Source organism: Sorex fumeus, unplaced genomic scaffold (assembly GCF_029834395.1).
Source record: "Sorex fumeus unplaced genomic scaffold, SorFum_2.1 ptg000044l, whole genome shotgun sequence".
Classification (NCBI taxonomy): Eukaryota; Metazoa; Chordata; class Mammalia; order Eulipotyphla; family Soricidae; genus Sorex; species Sorex fumeus.
This window is the reverse complement of record NW_026606101.1, coordinates 13720497-13733106: the sequence shown is the minus strand read 5'-3', so window position 1 is coordinate 13733106 and position 12610 is coordinate 13720497. Positions and strand designations below refer to the sequence as shown.

At 52.3% G+C, this 12610-nt stretch overlaps 1 protein-coding gene across 1 annotated transcript in view; it reads left to right on the top strand.

The window, feature by feature from the left end:
* The first annotated feature begins 1519 nt into the window (after positions 1–1519).
* Positions 1520–12610, top strand: part of HCK (HCK proto-oncogene, Src family tyrosine kinase) — a 49312-nt gene continuing 38221 nt past the window's right edge. The window contains exon 1 of the mRNA XM_056121680.1: positions 1520–1688. The gene's annotated coding sequence lies outside the window, so the exon portion shown is untranslated. The remainder of the gene's footprint in view (positions 1689–12610) is intronic.

Below are 12610 nucleotides of genomic sequence, written 5' to 3'. Positions count from 1 at the left end.
GAGTGTTCAGCACATTTCAGGGAGATGGTCCTCCTTTCTCCAAGAACAGCTGTGCCCTGCCCTTAACCACCCTGGACACAGGAACTGCAGGAACCTCAAACCTGATTTTCCTCAGCTTCAAAGCGCGAAGTCCTTGGAACTGTCTCCCAAAGGGCACAAGGAATAAGCAGGGCAGTTCCTGTGGGTGCAGGAAACTTTGCATGACATTTGAATAGCAACGGGCTGGGGCGCTGATACCATCTTACCACAGAAAGAGGGAGGGAGGTAAGGGAGGTTCCCAACTAGAAGGAGGGGATGGGATTGGTGGGAGTCCAGGGTGGGTACTTAGAGGCAGGACTGGGATCCTTTGCTAGGTGGGATTCACCCCTGGGGAGCAGGTTGGAGTCTTTCCGTAGGCCCTTAGAATTGATGTGTGTGTGTGTGTGTGTGTGTGTGTGTGTGTGTGTGTGGGTGCGCGCGTGAGGGGAGGGGGGTTGGGGGGTGGTGAGGACTGCTTAGAAAAGCGATTAGAATCCTTGGGTTAAAGTGATGAATCTTTAGAGCCAAGTTAGGCTCCTTTGAAGAGAGGAATTAGGATTCTTCTAGTGATTAAAAATTTTTAAAAAAAAATTTGGGTTCAGGGTTAAAATCTCCCACGGGTGTGGTTACACATCCTTCAGATGCCAGACCTTGTACTGTGTGACTTCTGCCTGGTCTTGGATTGTAAAACTCAGCTTACCAAGGAGTGTGTGTTTGTTGGGGGGAGGGGGGTGGGGCGGATAATGAAGAGGCAGACTAGAGGTGACATAGGGACAGTTATAAGTGCCTTGGGTACTTTGGAGATGGCAGCAAACATTAACACTATTGTAACCATGTTACCTAAATAACAACCACAATAATACAGGTGTGGAATTCAAATTCCTTTCCGGGGTAGAGTTAGGCTCTTGGCAGGGGAAGATGTGTTGGGGTTCTGCAGGGGGGTTAGGATGCCTGATGAATGGGGTATAGCCAGGTTTCATCTTTGAGGCTCCAGGGAGAAGAGGGACCAGACTAGATGAGGGAGGGCTGGGCGAGCCGTAGGCAGAGCACGGTCCTTGCATGTGTGGGCTCCATCTGCAGCATCTGGTGGGAGGAACAAAACACACTGGGGTGTGCCATACGTGTTGTGTTAGGGTATTTGGGAAAGGGGCTTCGGGGTTAGGATCTTTGGGGTCAGATCACAATTGGGGGAGGGCGGGGTTCTAAGGGTTAGGATCCTAGGGATGGGGTGGGATGTGGAGGGCTCGCCTAGAAACTTCCCAAGAGCACTGTTTGAGAAAAACCTGCTAAGGAATTCGGCTCCCGTAGGTGGGGACCGGGCGGAAGCTCCCTGGGGCGGGGCGAGGCCTGGGGGCGTGGCCTCCTGGAGCTGGTCGGGGGCGGGGCCGGGGCGGGGCTACAGGGGCGGGGCTAGCATCGCCTGCTGCAGAGGCCGCGGGTGGCTCAGTGCGCGCCTCCGGGTCTTTGGTCCCAGTCCCGGCGCGCGTCGGAGGTGCGAGTGGCCGGCGGCGGGAACAGCCCTAGGGGGCTCAGGACACGGAAGCCCCTCGTGCTGCAGCCCTTCTTCTTCCTCCGGGGGCGCGCCCGACGACCCCGCGGGCTGCCGCGCTGGGGGGCCGCTCGAGCTGCGAGGATCCGGGTTGCCCGCCCGACGACCAGCGGGCGCCCAGGTGAGTCCGGCGGGCAGGGCACCCGGGGACCCGGACCCCGGGCTTCCAGCTCGACCCGAGGGTGTACGGACTGCGGGGGGCGCCCGAGTTGGGGGCGAGGGGCAGGCGGGGCCGGGCGGATGGAGGCGCCGTCGGGCCGCGGTGGACAGGCGAGACGCTGGACCTGACCCGCCCAGCTCGGGCAGACGGGGCACCCGCGGCGCCCACCTGCCAGGTGGCGAGTCCGGGAGAGCCAGCGAGCCGGGGAAGGAAGCTTTAAACTGGAGTCGTCTAGGTTCCCCTTCTGCAAAACAAGAAAACACACACACACAAAAAAAGAGAAGCAAAGAGCTGAGCCCAGGAGGGGAAGGCCCTTAGGGTTCCCGGTAGCGGAGGGGGAAGGGGGTGATGGGTCATAGAGGGGTGGCCGGAGGGCGACTGCTGGAGTGGAGGAGGGCAGCTAGCTGCAGGCGTGACCTCGACCTCAAAAGCGACACACCCTGGCCCGGCTGCAGCTAGGGCCTCCCCTACACCCCCAGCCCCGCCCCATGGCCCAGTCCCCAGGAGGTCCAGGTCAAACTCCAAAAGCTTCTGGACACACGCTCCAGGCTGGTTGGCCCTGTGGCCGTGGCGTTGTGAGAATCACCCCTCTCTGAATTCCTTCCCCCTCCATCATTTCTTCCGAGGCTGCAGTTTGGGAAAAGGGGCTGCTGGGCAGATGCTGTTGGACTGGGGCTTGGGGAGTGGACCTCTCCGCCTGTTTCGTGGCATGGCCATGAAAGACAGCGACCGCTGGCCTACTGACTTATTTTATTTGGGTCTTTTTTGCGGGGTGGAGGTCTCCCAAGCAGTGCTAGGGGCTGGGGCAGTTCTTTTTTTGGGGGGGGGGGGTCACACTCGGCAGTGTACAGGGGTTACTCCTGGTTCTACACTCAGGAATTACTGCTGGAGGTACTCAGGGGACCATATGGGATGCTGGGAATTGAACCCGGGTCGGCCGCATGCAAGGCAAACGCCCTACCCGATGTGCTATTGCTCTAGCCCCGGGGGCAGTTCTTAATGCAGCCAACTGGGCCTCCGGGTTCAGTGCTTAGGGCCCAAAGGTGTGGTGCTGCCCAGGGCCTCCATGACAGGAACTGCTGGAGTCAGGACCTCCAGCACACCCAGAGGTGCCGGGATGTGGCAAGTCGTGCTGGGATCCGACCAGATCCTACACCTGCAAGAACGTGCTGTTTTCCCGGGCCTGGGCCTGAGTTGCGGAGAGAGGCTGCCTGCTCAGTGCTGCTGATGCCCGTTCGCGGTGGCATCTCTGTTACAGATGAACTTTAATGTATGTTAGAACCACCTGCAAGGCTTGTGAAAACCCATCTCTTGGCCCCCACCTCTGCCTGTCTGATTTGGTAGGTCTGACTTAGGATCGGAAGGATTTTCCTTGCCGGGTGGTGCTGTGTGGGGTTCTCACTTTGAGAAGTGGATGTGCTCGGCTCGCACAGGAAAAAGCCTTAAGAGGGACCAGCTCCCTAATCCAGTTTCTATCAGCCAATCCCTTGGAGGGAAGAGGCTCAAATACAGAAAAGCGAGGAACCTTATATATCCCCCCAAGAACTCCACACCTGGAAAGATCAGATGTTAACATTGTTCCTGTTTCCCTCAGATTTCCTTTGAAGTTGTTGAGGTTTTCATCCAGGGACACACACACACACACACACACACACACACACACACACGCACACACGCACACACGCACACACGCAAGGCATGAGCTGTAGCACTGGCTAAATCCCCTGTGTTTTTGCTGTTTTAGATTGGTTTTGGGGGGGCCCACACCCAGTGATGCTCAGGGCTTACTCCTGGCTCAAGGATCACTCCTGGTTGGGCTCAGGGGACCATTAGGGAGTGCAGGGGATTGAATTCTGGTTGGTGGCATGCAAGGGAAATGCCTTACCCGCTGGATTATGGCTCCAGCCACACACATCCCCAACACACACAAACACACACACACACACACACACGGTTTTATATGTGAGGTGGAGGGGGGCTGGTGCAGCTCCAGGGACTATGGTATTAGGGATCTCACCTGGGGGTTCCAGCATGCAAAGCATGTCCTCCAGACCTTTGAGCCATCTCCCCAGCCCCTCGTCAGATCTTTAAAACTAAAATTCTAAACTTAAGAGTTTAGAATAAAAGTGAAGTGTCTCCCACATGTCTGCCCTGGTCCTGTTTCTTTTCCATCCCAGGGACCCCGCCTGCCATGAATTACAGTCCTTAGTGTGTTACCTATATACTCAAGCACAAACAACGTATGCAGTTTGTTTTGTGCTTTTAGTTATTTGGTTTCGGGGCCCCATCTGGAGGTGCTCCGGGGTTACTCCTAGCTCTGCACTCGGGAATCATTCTTGGCTTAACTCAGGGGACCATATGGGATGCTGGGGAACTGAACCCAGGTTGGCCACGTGCAAGGCAAATGCTCTCCCCGCTGTACTGTTGCTCCAGCCCTATAATTTTGTGCCTTAAATGTCTATATCAATGCTACTGGTGAGTTTCTGTGCTTTCCATTTTAGCTGTTTCCTCATGTTCTGTTGTCAGAATCTATCTATTAGGAGAAATCCAGGTCCAGGCCATTCCGTCTAAATTGGTGTTCCAGTGGGTGACCATCTGCATTTTTCTCTTTCCCTTGTGGGCACACATTAGGCCTCTCCCAGGTGTCTGCCCACTATATGCAGTAGTGGACTGCAGCAATCTGTTGGATGTATTGTCATGAGCAGTACTTCTTGGGGGACAGGCTGCAAGCCTAGATGGCTCCCCGAGAGCGGGGAACCCTTATGTTCTTTTTGTGTAAGAGGACGGCTGAGCCCTGCTAGAATGGGGAGGCCAGGGAGTCTGGGGCAGAAGGGGAAAAAATCTGCTTTTGTTAACCTCCTGGCCACCCTCGAGTTCTCACATTCTCAGCTGCAGAAGGACAAAGAGATTCAGCAAATTAACTCCCTGGCTCTGGCACTTAGTAGATGCTCAAACAATGGAAGAGCAAAAATTATTTTTTTTCAATTGGCTTTTTAAAATGTAGTGTCTTTTGGGTCTGGAGCAATAATACAGTGGGTAGGGTGTTTGCTTTACCTGTGGCTGACCCAGGATGGATGCCCGACACCTTTATCTGGTTCCCTGAGCACTGCTAGGAATAATTTCTGAGTGCAGAGCCAGGAGTAACCCCTGAGCATCCCTGGGTAACCCCCCAAAAAATTAGTGTCCTTTTTTCGCGTGTTTTGGGTCACACTCAGAGATGCTTGGGGGTTACTCCTGACTCTGCACTCAGGAATCACTCCTGGCAGTGTTCAGAGGACCGCATGGGATGCTTAGGACCAAACTCTGGTTAGCCTGTGCAAGGCAAACACCCTTCCTGCTGCACTGTGGCTCCAGCCCCAATGTAGTATCTTTTTAGTCTTTTTCATGCATTTTTAAATTGAACACAATTAGGACAATGCCACAGATACAAATTGTATCCTACTTATTCAAGTTGCATCCCATTACAAACATTTCCCATGTCATTAAAATGTCCTCAAGTCCCCGTACTCCCTGTTCTCTGTGGATGCCGTGGTGGTGACTGAGTTCACTACCTGCACAGCTTGCACAGGTAGTTGTGGTGTTTGGCGGGGTACAGTCCTTCAGTGTTTGTGCACCCCTTTTCCTTCAGTGCTCACACACCTGTCTGTGGGGAGGCCGGAAGTCACTCATTGCACTAGGTGTCTCAGAGAGAAGAGCATCAGGGCACAAAGAGAGCCTCCAGAGTCTCACTCAGCACGGGGCAACACTGGGAGACACACCTGCTTGCAAGGCAGGTGCTTTAGCTGGGAAATCTCTGGGACTCTATATCCTTGAATTTTTTGTTTGTATGTTTGTTTGTTTGGGGGCCACACTCAGTGGTGCTCAAGGATTACTTCCGGCTCTGCGTTCAGGGACCAGTCCTGGTGGGTCTGGGTGCCTTATGTGGTGCCGGGGATCAAACCCGAGTAAGCCATGTGCAGGGCAAACCTCTATGCTCTGTGCTATTGCTCTGGCCCCTGAATTTGTAATGGATAGGCATGATTCCACATATTGGATGCACTATACTTTTACTGGAGCGATAGCACAGCGGGTAGGGTGTCTGCCTTGCATGCAGCCAACATGGCCGACCCGAGTTCGATTCCTCCGCCCCTCTCGGAGAGCCCGGCAAGCTACCGAGAGTATTCTGTATGCCAGACACAGTAACAACAAAGTCTCCAATGGAGACGTTACTGGGCCCGCTCAAGCAAATCGACGATCAACGGGAGGGCCTTTACCTTTTACCTATACTTTTACTAAGGCTGTAATGTGTTTTATGAATATAATGTATGTTATATGAACAATAAACTTATTTGTACTTGAGTTTCAGGCATGCAGTATTCCAACATAGCCCTATCACCAGTGTAAAGTTCCCTGCACTAATGTTCTCAGTTTCCCTCCCAACCCCTATAATTTTTTTTTAAAGAGTTTTTAATTTTTTTTTCTTCGGGTCTGGAAAAAATAGTATAGTGAGGAGGGCACCTGCCTTGCTGTATAGTCAACCTGGGTTTTAACCCTGATACCAAATATGGTCCCCAAGACTGCTAGGAATGATTCCTGAGTGCAGATCTACAAAATAAGCCCAGAGAACTGCCCCCAAAATCGAAAGAAAGGAAAATGAAGGAAAAAAGAAAGAAGAGTCTGTTTCTTTTAGAGAAGGGATGATTGGGTTTTGGGATCACACCAGCTGTGTTCAGGGCTTACTTTTGCCTCTGTGTTCAGGTCTCATTCTTGGTGGTTCTCAGGGTACCTTCTTCAGTGCCGGGGGTCTAACTGGAGTTGGTCACATTCAAGGTGCACACCTTAACCCCCATACTATCCCTCCAGTCCCAAGGTGGAGTCACTGTGGTTTGTTTAACATTTAACCAGGGATTTTTAATCTAATTTGCAATTATTTGTAAATGTTTTGGGGGGTTCTGGCATAGACTTGGGTCTCCAGATATTGAATTCACAGCGGGCAACTTCTCTCCTTTGTGGAGTTAGTTTAGCCCCTAAGTCCATATCAGTTGGCTCTACACAGCGATTCTTTTAAGGAAGTTGCCACATTTAAAATCAAGGAGAGATGGGACTGGAGCGATAGCACAGCGGGTAGGGCGTTTGCCTTGCACGCGGCCGACCCGGGTTCAATTCCCAGCATCCCATATAGTCCCCCGAGCACCGCCAAGAGGAATTCCTGAGTGCATGAGCCAGGAGTAACCCCTTTGCATCGCTGGGTGTGACCCAAAAAGCAAAAAAAAAAAAAAAAACTTAAAATAAAAAAGGAATAAAATCGAGGAGAGGGGCTGGAGTGGTAGTATAGCGGTAGCGGCTTGGGGGGTCATTTGCCTTGTATGCAGCCAACCGGGATTCGATCCCCGGCATCCTAGATGGTTCGCTGAGCACCAACAGGAGTGATTCTTGAGTGCAGAGCCACGAGTAACCCCTGAGCATCACCAGGTGTGGCCCCCAAACCATAATAATAATAACAACAACAACAGCAACAACAACAATAAAATAAAATCAAGAAAGAACACAGAAGTCAGAACTTCTCTCTTCTGCTGAGAAATTGGAAGGCGACAGCCCTCAGACTAGCACCCCATCGCCCTCGCTCCCCTAATCTTTGCTCAGGGCAACTTTGTTAAAGCCAAAGAGGTGTCTGCTCCTGGGCTCCCCCTGAGCTGTCCAGTTAGTACCACCCTGTCTGGACCACTTTTCTCAAGGTCATTACCCCATGTTTCCCTAAAGCCCTGTGAGTTTCCAGCCCTAGCCTTCCTGTCATAAAGGAAGGCCTGCTCTTTCATATACATAAAAGAAAAGGAAAGTTGGTCTCAGAGAAGGTAAGGAACTTTCCCAAAGTCACACAGCAAATTAGTAGTACCATCGCTCTTAGCCTCTTTCTTAATAATCTCCCATGGCACTTTGCTCCCATCCTGTTTCTCCATTTCCCCCCCAAACTGACCTTCTGTCCTTAAATCCTGTGACCCAGGACACACGTATGCAGCAGAGAGAGCAGGAAGCACTCTCATCTCTGCCAGAGGAGTACAGACCAGCGGGTGTCAGGGATAGCTGGGTTCGAGCACTGTGCTCCAGGTCATGATGGGTTGGGCCCAACCTCTCACCTTCTGAGTCCCCACTTCCTCATGTGTAAAATGGGAATCGGGGGTCAGAGTAATAGTACAAAGAGTAGGGTGCTTGCCTTGCACACGGCTGACCCGTGTTCAAACCCCGGCATCCCATATGGTCCCCCGAGCACTGCCAGGACTAATTCCTGAGTGTAGAGCCAGGAGGAACCCTGAGCATCGCCAGGTGTGCTCCCCCCCAAAAAAAAAGAATTTTAAAAGAAAAAATACAGGAATTGACGGGATGTCACCTCACCATTCCCATGGTGAGTCCTTTGGTGATAACACACGTGCAGTAGTAACACTTGTTTTGCATGGGGTAGGGGAGGTGGAGTTTTAGTTGGAGTTTTCCAACCAAGAAGACCCTAGAGAGGCCAAAGAAAGCTCAAAGGGTTGAGAACATGGCGTTAATGAAATGATGTTCACTGCAGACACACACACACACACACACACACACATACACAGAGCTGGCGTGGCCTGCCACACATGTTCCACTGAAGGCATGAATGACCTGTTGGGACCACACAACATATGTGGTCACCGAAGGCCGTGGTAGGAGAGTGGGGAAGTGAGAGAGAGAAGAGGAGGTGGCCAATGGCGGGGTCACCATCAAATCAGTTACCACGGGGCTCCCCTGATGCTCAGGCCACAAGGAGCCTGTGAGCCAGTGGGTTCCGGGGTGCGGGGACCGGCAGATACACCCGCGCCCTGCCATGGAGGACTGTGGGGGAGGGTGGTTACTTCCCTAGCATTTTCATGTGACAAATTCATGGGCAGAGCTGGCCCTAGTGACCGTGGAGAACTCTCGGACAGGAGCTGCACATGCCGAAGTAGTTTGGAAATGGCAGGGGTGGAGCGAAGGGGCTCATGTGTAAATGCAGAGGCAGAGGGGTGACCTATAGAGGGGGGGACTACAGGTGAGTGACATATGTCTGTCATCTTTGCTTTTCTGCCTTCAGTGCAGGCATTGAAAGGGCACATGAGCTGCCTTCTGGCCCCCATAATATTTTTATTTTGAGCAAGGACAATACCCTAGTGTTTTACTAGGTGACCAATGCTTGCCTTGCATGCAGCAAACTTGGGTTTTTCCAGAACCTCCCATGGTCTCTTGAACCCACTAGGAGTGATCCCTGAGCGTAGGGCCAGGGGTAAACCCTGAACACCTCTGGGTGTGGCCTAAAAAAAAAAAACCCAACAAAATAGTAATTTTATTTGGGGGACTGCACACAGGTAAATACCTGAAGCTCTTGCACTCTCTCCAACTTTAAAACTTCAATAAAAGGTAATCTCAAAAAATAAAGCATAGGGGCTGGAGCAATAGCACAGCGGGTAGGGCGTTTGATTGTACACGGCCCACCTGGGTTTGATTCCCAGCATCCCATATGGTCCCCCCGAGCACCAGCAAGAGTGATTCCTGAATGCAAAGCCAGGAGTAACCCCTGAGCATCGCCAGGTGTGACCAAAAAAAGCCAAAAAAAAAAAAAAAAAAAGAAAAAGAAAAGTAAAGCATAAACCTTTCCAGACAGGGAAAAAAAAAAATTAAGATTGGGGTAGAGAAGAGAGCTAGAACCAGAGTTAAGTTGTTTGCAGTTGTCTGAGAGAATACCTGGGGGAGAAACCAGGCCAGGCCAGGCCAGCTTGAGGAGAAGGTGGAGTTGACTCCGAATGAAGCAGGAAGGGAAAGGGAGAGAGGAGATGCCTCAGATGGCAGTGCAGTGATGAGGGAACTTGGCAGGAAGCCTGCCAGCTCAGGGTCCTCTCAGTATCCCTGCAGCCCGGTCCTTGCCTGGAACTCGCCCTGGCGTCAGCGGTGGCCATGCACAGCAGCTAGGGTTCTCGGTCCACACGGCTCTGTGTGCTGGGAGATCTAGGTGGTCCATCGTCAGGGCTGTGTCAGGGGGCTACAGCCTTTTCTTTTCTTTTTTTTTTCAGGGGGCAGAGGCTGAGGGCTATGCCTGGCAGTGCTCAGGGCTTCCTTCTGGGCTCTGAGCTCAGGGATCACTCCGGTGGGCTCGAGGAACCAAAGGGGGTAGTCCTCAAATTAAAAAAAAAAGTTTATCACAAATCATTTACATTTCAAAAATTATTTATTTATTATTGAATCACCGTGGGATACAGTTACAAAGCTTTCGTGTTTGAGTTTCAGTCATATAATGATTGAACACCCATCCTTTCACCAGTGCACATTTTTCACCACCATTTTTCACCACCAGTGTCCTCAGTATCCCCCCCCATCCCACCCCTCCCCCTACCCCTATGGCAGGCAGTTTCCCCCATACTCTCTCTCTACTTTTGGGCATCAAGAAATCATTTACATTTGAGTATCAACTGCAGTCTCCTGCAAGAATATCCTGGGTACCAAGCAGTGTTCTTACTCTTTTTTAAAAATTAGTTTGGGGGCCACACCCAGAGGTGTTCAAGGGCTACTCCCAGCTCGGTGTTCAAAGGTTGCTCCCGGAAGTGCTCAGGACCAGGCGATTCCGATACTGGGGATCAAACCCAGCCCTCCCAAATGCAAAGCATATGCTCTGTCCTGCTGTGCTCTCTGATGCCTCGTACTCTTTGAGGCTTAAGGGAGCAGAAATCCAACTCGAAGAGGTTCAAGCAGGTTCTGAACCTGCTTGAGTCCATGAGTCCACGCATGTCTCTGCCGCAGGCAGGCTGCATTCAAGGCCTCGGGAATCTGCTTCAGCGTTTCACGGCTCTGCTTGGTCACTCAGTTCTCTCTTCCAGCCCGAGTTCAGCGGCTCGCTCTCCTTGGCCAGGGCTGGCTCTCCTGCCCGTCTCAGCTGCTGTTTCTGCAACTCTGGCTGGACCCTGTCACTGACAGGGGTGGCACTCCAGTCTACCCAGGTCTCTGACTTGAGAAGAAGGGAGAGGTGGCCCCCAAGGGAAAGTCAGAGGGTGCAGAGGCTCTGCAGAGCCCCACCGCAGCTGTCCCTTTCAAGAACAAACCATCATGTTGCACTTCCTCTTTGGAGAAATTGAGGCCCAGAGCATGGAGGGGCCTTGACTGAGGAGCAGGAGATGGCTCCGGGGCCCCAGCAGCCAATCTGGGACTATGGGAAGTCCCTGATTGGGGTAGGGGGGAGGTGAATCAATCGATGTTCTCATTTTCTTCTCATGCAATGACGTTGTGGGGGCGAGGAGCAAATTACTGGTCTCAGGGGTTTGGCCCTGATCTGAGGAAGTGTTCTTGCAAGGGCTGAGCAGCGGGGCAGACCATGTCTACTCTCAGACCCTGGTCTGGAGCCACAAGCGTGTGTGCTCTGGACTGTTGAAAAAGCCTTTCACATCCCTGCTCTGCAGGAGCGCAGGCCAAGCCTGAGAAGTGTGGCAGCCCCCGGTTTACAGGGAAGCTAAGGGGGCTCCAGGTGGGGAACTGACCTTCCCAAGATGGCCAGGCTCCAGGTGGGGAACTGACCTTCCCAAGATGGCCAGAACCAGGCTCCCAAGACAACTATTGAAACCTCACCCCACTCCATTGGTGGGTCTCTGATGTGAGTGTATAAGAAATTATCCTGCAGAACTGTAGGAAATGCAGGCTCCAGGCTCTTAGGCCCTGGGATGTCTGGTTCCTTTGGTCCAGTGTGGCCCAAGAGGAGGCAAGAATCCGTGAGGAGACGGGCCAGAGATAGAGCATGGGGATCAGAGTGCTCGCCTTTCCCACGGCCAGCTAAACACCACCAGGAGTGATCCCCGAGCACAGAGCCAGGAGAGTCTTGAGCACCGCCAGTCAGGTTTGCCGTCCCCACCCCCCGCCCCATAGACTCATGTTCTGTATGTTTTGCAGTTTGCTTTTCTCATTCACAAGGGTCTGGAGCAATAGTACAGCGGGTAGGGCCTTTTCCTTGCATGCGGCTGACCCGGGTTCGATGCCCAGCATCCCATATGGCCCCCTGAGCACTGCCAGGGGTAATTCCTGAGTGCAGAGCCAGGAGTGCAGAGCCAGGAGTGTCCCCTGTGCATTGCCGGGTGTGACCCAAAAAGAAAAAAAAAAAGGTAACTTCACAAGCTCTCTGTGACCATCCCTGACAACTTCTTTGGATGTGGCTTTGGAAGGTACTTCCCCATGTCCAGTCTTTCCTCCTCTGCTCAGTCCCCAGAGCAGAAACCACATTTGGATAGTTTCACGTTAGACCGCACAGGAGCTCTCCTGTGCCGCATCCCGTGAGCCATACACCGCGTCCCTGCTGTGTGCAGGCAGAGCTCAGGCAAGGGGACACAGGTGGGAGCCAGCCCAGTCTCCGACAAGTCACAGTCCTGGAAAGTGCCTGCTCCTGTTAATAACAGCAGCTTTGAGCACTAGGGCCCCTGAGGATCTCCTGAAATGTGGCATGCAGGATATGTACAGGACAGTCTGTTGCGGGGGTTGTGTACAGAGAGACAGGACAGGGTTTAAGACTTACTTTGCGTCCCATGGACTGCAATTCGAATCCTCGACACCACGTAGGGTTCCCCCAAACTCTGCCAGGGGTCACTCCTGTGTATAGAGCCAGGAGTAATCGCTGAGTCCTGCTGGGTGTGGCCAAACACTATACCCCAATACACACCGGGATTTGAAGACTTAGTATGGAGAAAAGAACAAGTGTCAAGTACACTAATAACGTGAAAGAAGAATCACGCTTATGCTAGTTAATAATATGTTTACCTGGGGAAAAAACATCATCTTAAAACGAATGCACATGCTTCTTTTTACTTAGAAAAAGAGGGTGGCATTGCATCAAAGGTTTAATTACATTTATAGCTCACATTTCTAATTCTCGTGGT